Genomic DNA, 8,452 nt, shown 5'->3' with positions numbered 1-8,452 from the left:
CTCTTTATTATGTATGTATACCTTGCCATTAATGAAATTAGAATATCTTTCTATTGCAATTAGATGGTAAACTAATTCTATAACTTGGTAGATTTAGGTATCTCCTGAGATCTAATTGCCGTACATGATATACTGAACCATGTCTTAAGCATAGGGAAACAAGATCGTAATTTTGTATAAGAATTCAGAAAGGCGTTACAATCAGGTATACTATTATTTCTATAGGATCAATACAAAAAATCATCGTTTATGTTTGCTTTGTTGTTATATTTTTTTTTCTGGGTTTAAAGGCAGGAAATAACAATATTATGAATTTCAATTTAGTAATAAATAAATATATATTGCTAATTTTGCTTCTATGTTTCCTATTTTGTATAAGCCAATTCTCTCTCTCTCTCTCTCTCTCTCTCTATATATATATATATATATATATATATATATATATATATATATATATATAAAGGATCCTCTATAATAAATGAAAATGATTTTGCCACATGTCAGTCTCTCATAGATTATGTCATATGTCATTTTGTCATAAATTTGAAATATTTATTTTCCACTTGTCATTTACTTTATTTTTTTTATTTTTCAATATATCATTAATTTAGTTTCTATAAATTAAACATACCATAACTACTATATTAATTTCAAATTTCAAATTTCAAATTTAATTTTAAATAAATTTACAGTTTAAACCTTTATTTAACATTTTGTTATAATTAACACGTTTAGTACACTGGTCTGACAACTAAACAAATAATTTTATTTTATTTTTTCATATTTTCTTCTTATAATTTTATGCTTATTTAAAATTTCAAATTAAAATAATCTTCTTATTTAATTATTTGTATTTAACATTTTATTTTAATCAACCCGTATAATATACGGGTCTCACACCTAGTTGTTATAATAATTTAATGTACACCAACATAATTTTATAAAAAGTATCTACACTTACATTACATAAAAAGGATTAACATAATAAAAAAGAAAAGTCGTAATTAAAAACAAACACATTATAATAAGCTAAAACCCAGTTAGTTAGTTTGTAACAATTTTTTTTGATGAACAAGTGGAAAAGCTAAAACCTAAATTATTGTTAAAAGCCCGATCATTTACTAATTATTCATTTCAATTAGAAAGAATATTATCAAAGTTGCTATTTATGTATACTTGAAAAAGCATATAGTTATCAACGATCAAAAGACAAAGTTATACAATTGTTGTATTGCGTGTGTATATGTGTTTTCATAGATAATTGCATCAATTTACTGATTAACCCTTTTTTGTGGCTAAGATTCCTTGATTTTTTTGGTTTTTTAAAACAAAAATTTACCATTGGTATTGTTTGTATTAATTTTCCATATTAAAAGCATTGCTTATAACATAGTTTTTCTAAATTTGTCATATTTTTTAGTAGATTTCTATATAGCAATGTGATATCATTTTCTTACTAATAAAAGCAACACACTTGGTTCTCTCTACAGATTCATTATATGAAGTACAACATGAGGAAATCATTTAATTTGTTGACATTTATAAGAAATCAATCTTTGTTTGTGTTGCAGTATGTGTATAAAAGAAAGATAAAGCCTCCCAATTACAACATTGTACTCTTAAAGTACAGTGTTATTATTATTTAAACTATTTTAAGTTGTCCCATGTAATATACGGGTTATAATCTAGTATATATATATATATATATATATATATATATATATATATATATATATATATAGAGAGAGAGAGAGAGAGAGAGAGAGAGAGAGAGAGAAAAAGAGAGAGGGGTGGTGGGTAGGTGGGGTATTTACTTTTTCCTTTTAGTATTTTTGTAACAAATTTTTGAAAAAGAAAATACAAATGGTAAAATCTTCATTTTAAAAAAATTCAAAACAAATAGGACCAAAATTGCAACAAAATCGAAGTTTTTGACCACTGATGCTAGTCCAAACCTTTTTGGATAAAAGTGATAATTTTTGACATACCATAAGACCATTTTTGCAGTTTTGTTTAGATAAAATCACTATAATAATTAGGGTTATCGACATAAAAGTCGACATATTTAAATAAAATGTGTGGTTATGTCCTAAGTTCGTTTTCGTTTTCATTAATGTCTCATATTTATCTAATTTTTTTCTTTTCATTTTAACCTTTTGTAACATCCCAAAATTCAAGACCAAAAATTTCTTTTTAATAAAACATTACTTTAACCAAAGATATCATTCCAAAACATAATCTGAGTATAAGTTTTCAAAACACATGTTTATTATCAGAGTAAACATTCTCAGGTTGACTAATCTATGGTGTGTGCCATGCGATCACCCCGAGCTCCTCCCTCCGCTACCGGAAGTACCTGAAAACAAAACTGAAAACCGTAAGCACGAAGCTTAGTGAGTTCCCCACCTTACCACATACCATGCAAAATCACATACTGCACATACTGGGCCACGCCCGCTATCCTGGGCCTCGCCCCCTACCTGGGCGAGGCCCGATACAACGGCCCCGCCGCTCCAGGCCCCGCCTGGCCTCGAGCCCCGCTCGGATACAGATCTGTTTCACATAGGCCTCGCCTGTCACAGGGCCTTGCCCACTAACATATAATAGCACATAAACATATCACATAACATTACATAAACTAAACATATACTAACAACTCTTGCTCTAAGGCCTCGCCTATCTCTGGGCCCCGCCCGTGTCCTGCTACTAATGAGTCATGGAACCTCGTCCATACTCCTACTGATAGTGAGATACGGGCCCAGCCCACCCTCACTCCTTTCTTAACTTGGGCTTCGCCCCTGCTCTACTGCTACTGAGATGTGGAACACCATCCACACTCTGCTATTGATGAGATACGGGACCTCGCCCACACTCACCTCCCTACCAGGCACATACAAGTATCACACAGACAACAAGTATAAACTATCACATAAACCATTCCTTGGGCACCCGCCCGCTAACACTGGACCTCGTCCTGAACAACTTACTAGCATTCGATGCCTAGGGCTAACCCCCAGGTCTTCTACTCATGTCTACATGGGCCAACATTGTGGCCGTAGGCCCATTCATACAAAGGGAAACTCACCTGATACTGCTGAACTGCTGCTACTAACCCCTTTGACCGCTACTTGACCACTGACTCCGAACTGCTACTCCGCTAGCTCCCCGAGCTACCAATATCAACATAACACTTAGTCTAACTGACCTTCAAAGGTCAACCAAGTCAATTCTGGTCAAAGTCAACGTCCTGGTCAAAGCCAACCTTCCAGGTCAACCCTACTCGTCGAGTCACCCTACTGACTCGCCGAGTTCATAAGCCCAGAGTCCTTCCACTCGCGACTCTACTCGCCGAGTCAGCCCCTGACTCGCCGAGTCTACTGATCCCCAATTCTTGTCCTGTCCAACTCACTGAGTCCTGGCTCGACTCGCTGACTCGAGACTTAACTCGAAGGGTTTGGGACCACGCGACCTGACTCGCCGAGTCTAAGAATAGACTCACCGAGCACACGACAATCTTCATCCAACTCGTCGAGTTGTTCATCCAACTCGTCGAGTTCATGCCTATCTTCATCCGACTCGACGAGCTGTTCATCCCACTCGTCGAGTTCCTCCTCATCTTCAAGCTACTCGCCGAGTTCACTCGAAGGACTCGCCGAGTCCAAAAAGATCCACTTACATGCAGAGGACTTCCGAGTCATGCATGAACTCCAAACTGTAGATCTACCCTTCCCAAGCCTATTCCCCACGTAAAGTTGCAAACTTTACGTGTAGAGAGGGAGATCTAGGCAAAATGCACTAATAACTAGGGTTTAAGACCAAGAGGCTCCAAATTCCACCCAATGGCTGATACTTTACTGGATTCTACACCAAAACAAGCATGGATCTGAGGTAGCAACCTCAGATCTGGACCTCAAGCTCAAGATTGATCTTAAACATGACTTAAAAGCCCCAAAACTCATAACCAAGGAAAATCTGGAGGAGAGAAACGACTTAATACCTTCAAATGCTCTGAAATGCTCCCCAAACTTCGGATCCAAGCCCACTCCTTGATGCTTTAAGATTCCCCACTCCTTCTTCTTCCTTAAAACCACTCAAAATGGCTAAAAGCTTGAATGAACACAATGGGGGCTTAAGGTGCGGCGTTCTGGGTGTGAGAGGCTGTAAAGGAGCCATAGGAAGAAGATTGAGATGTTTAAATAGGCTCCAAGCCCCGGATTTAGGGTTTTCCTCGCACAGACCAGACTCGCCGAGTCCACTTGGGCGACTCGCCGAGTTGGTCACTTACTCCTCGACCCGGATCCCGCTCCGACTCGCCGAGTCCTTCCTTGGACTCGCCGAGTCCCTCCTAAATTTAGGGTTTCCTTTACTTTCTTGGCTTTCAAAATCTTGGGTGTTACACCTTTAGTTGGTCTTACACCCTTTTAGCCGACTAAACTATGAACGTCCTTATATTTATATGAAATGTGTGATTATGTCCACCAACATCTACTACTACTAACTTTTGCCACCACCACCGCACTCTGCTGCCACCAACATACTCTACCACCACCACCACCCTCTGTCACTAACAACACAATCTATTACCACTAGCCTCTGTCACCACCATCATTTCTATCCACCGCCTTAACCACTGCCACCCTAACTGTCCAACACCACCAAGAAATCAACACAAACATACATACACACAAACCACAACCACCAATGTTCACCACCATTGGGAAATCGGCACAAAAACATACAAATCACCACCACCAAAAATCAACATAAACACATACAAGCCACCACTACCTGAAATCAATAACACATACCTACAAAAAATTGACACACATACAAACCATGAAATCGACACATATAATATCTGATTCAAAGCTCCATCGCCATTAAAATTGTCAAATCGTCTGATGGAGGCGACTATGGTTTTATTTTAGGGGATGATGTTGAAGGTTGAGAGGGTGTTGAAGATGGTCTCGGATATAAGAGGTGATGGTGAGTGTCGAAGACGACGCTTGAAAATGGTGGTGTTGGTGGCGTCGAAGATGGAGATGGCAATGGTGGTTATGTTAAGAAGACGAGGATGGTGATGGTCGTTATTATGTTAAGGAGATGGGCATAACCACACATTTCATAAAAGCCATCATATTTACATTTATATTTACAAAAAATCCCTCGGGTGACCGACTCAACCTAATAAAAGGTTAAAATGGAAAATAAAATTAGGCAAATTTAAGGCATTAATGAACATAAAAACGGATTTAGGACATAATCATGCACTTTATGTAAATATGAAGGCTTTTATAGCAATAAACCAAATAATTATAAAACCAGTAGATTAGAACAATTAGATAAAGGTAATCAAAATGATAAAAAAACTGTTATTAAATATAATGGTCCGATCTTTTATTAAAAAAATGGGGCTTTAGTAAGAAAACAAACAAAAAAATAAGCGACAAGAAATGAAACGTATCATTTCTAGTTCTAGTACAATGCAACTCTTGATGCTTCTTATGTTATATAATACAACATACACTAATTGTATTAAAACTAAGAAAAAAAATGCTTCTGCCCCATTCCAATTTCATATATGGTTGATATACACCTTACCACCCTTCACTATGAGCCTACTTACAAGACGATGCTAAAGCCCCAGTGATCACCGACATTTCCCAATCATCATTATTGTCAATCTTCCTCCCACCACAATATGTTTGGTCAGTGAAAAATGAAGCTTGATTTAGCACTTGTCATGCAAACTGTTGTGGATCATCACCATTGTAAGTTTGTTGCCGTGATTGAATAAATTTTCATTGAGAATATGAGATATGATTAAGTAACCATACATTGGGATCGTAAACGATCCCAATGACTTAAGGGTAACAAAGTCTTTGTACCACTAGCTTTTATGCATGGAAAAGTTAGAGTACTTTCTATGATAGATAACAATTTTATGTTTAACCCTAGCTACCCACTTTCCATATTTTGGAATCTTTGGAATCTGTCCGTTACATATGTATTTTCTTCAACATCACCATCAAGTGTTACATCGTCAATAAAGATTTTCTGGTATCATCTCTTGTACAACATATATTAAATATGGCAAAAATCTTTGGTGTAAACAAGAGAGGTATTCTAGGAAAATTTTAATATGAGAATCTAATCAAGCTGAGTGAAAAATAAATGCTTCCACAAAACCAAATCATATGTGACAACCACATTGTACATAAGTATTTCCCAGAAAAATGGTCGACGATGGCAACAACAACCCGATTCCTATGTCAGTACGGTTAATAAATAGACCACAACAATTGTTCATGACGTACGACCTCATGATAATATCTTGGTGAAGCTTGTGATCGATCATCCTGTGGGACATCTCCGAGACCTCTGTCATCCAAATCCTGAGAACGAAACCCTAATTGCCTTCTGAGTGTTTTGTGCTTGGAAGTGACATTTGAGAGTGTTCAAATTTTGTCTAGTTTTCAGAACATCTTGAATCTCGTCAATCGGAGTTACGAGTCATTAGATATAACCAAAACACTTTAGATAAGTCAACCTGTCCATTAACATCATTTTTGCGTCTTTTTCAGTTCTGTGCTCCTCCTTTTGCATCCCAACTTTGATTTTAACTGTAATTGAACATAAAACATATTAAGTATCATATATTTTAAAATATAACACTTTTACTAAAATATATTATGATAACGGCTTAAAAACATAATTAAATAAGGCTATATCAAAATACATTATAGGATGAGAGTATTATATCATATGTTTATCCAAAGTTAAATATTGTATGTAGTTAGTTTATAAAATTATGCTATGTTTTATGTTTTGATTGTTTTTTTACTCTTCTATTTTTGGAATTCACATATGCCTTTATTAAAGTATCAAAATATCATATTTGCCAAGTGTAGTTTTAAAATAAAGTATTTACTCTTTATAAACTTTCTAATATCATATTTGCCCAAATTTGTGTTTTCAATAGTCTTTAATGTTTAATATTTTTAAAATCATTATAATTTAAAAAAGGACTTAACCATATTGCCCTTACCTTTTAAATCGTTGTCATCTTTTGAATCTATATCACAAACACATCACCAACCAATCTTCTTTTTATCAATACGTACAACTTACTATAATTTGTAAACAATTCAGATTATGAAGAGAATATGAGATTTTTGGTGGGTTTCTGCTCGGTTTGATTTTCAATCTTCAACTTACTGCCATGATGCCATATATAACAAGTTAATTTACTTTTTACATCTTTCTTCATAAATCTTGTCACATGGTACTATAATTACCACTTTTAAATGAAATGACGAAAAAGACATTCCTCAAATAGTTGTTTGATTGATTCGGACTTTGGACACCATAAGAGAAGAACTTACCGAAACCTAGAATCCATGCAGTCAATAACGGTTAACGGTAGCTGGTAAAATAGCGGTCCAAAATAGCAGCGATAGTGATCGACATTTGACCGCTATTTGACTGATATTTGACAAATATCGGTGGGATAGTGGTGAAATAGCGTTTATAGCTAAATTTTTTATTAAGCCACTTCATTTATTATTAAAATGTAGATATATAGTGGGGGTTTTATGAGATTGATAAACATTTGCTTCAAACATTTTTTAATTTACTATATGTTTTACTTAATGACCATGTATTCATCCAATAAAACACAAGGTTACAAAGGCCCTACATAACATAAAAATACCGATCCCACCGATATCCCACCGCGATAACCCATATATCGAATATCGGTCCTTGACCGATATTTGATTTTGAACCGCTATAACTGTATAGCCTAGAATAGAGTCTAGCAAAAAAACGTAAGCTTGATTGCACTCTAAAAATAAATGAGAGTTTTCAAATAAACTTAAATCATCAACACTGGTAGAATCAAATTCCGAAAAATAATAACCACGATGATCCACAAATGGGTTGGTAGAGAGATTGAAAATCTTAGGAAACAAAAAGACGTTATGCAAAGAAGAATCGAGTTTTGTAGAGATAAATATGCCATCAAGATAGTCTCGAGATTAAATCGTATTAGTATATGCTCGAAAGATGTTTAAAGAATGTCCTTTTATGGTTCCCTACAAAGATTCTTAAAAAAGCTTCCATTAACCTCATTCATCGGTATAAAATTAAGACAAATGAGAATGAAATCCGGGAGAGAATCTAAAGTAACTCGTTACTAGTTTACAAAACAATTAAAAAAAGGGAGAACACTATAAAAGAGCTTTGAAGGGTTTCATTTTAGAACCATGTATTAATATACTTCCAAATTCCTTTCCATCTATGTCATAAGAGTTTACTTGTGTTGATTCAACTTAAGGATACAATTGTTTGAAACTCGGGTGAAAAATTTTCAATCTATATACACCGAACTAAGGATGAGAATTTGGTCCGAAAACCCGAACTGAACCGAATCAAATTAGGCTCGAATAAG

Source organism: Lactuca serriola, chromosome 9, assembly GCF_051521515.1.
Source record: "Lactuca serriola cultivar US96UC23 chromosome 9, Lser_US96UC23_V15, whole genome shotgun sequence".
Classification (NCBI taxonomy): Eukaryota; Viridiplantae; Streptophyta; class Magnoliopsida; order Asterales; family Asteraceae; genus Lactuca; species Lactuca serriola.
Note: the sequence above shows the minus strand (reverse complement) of the source record.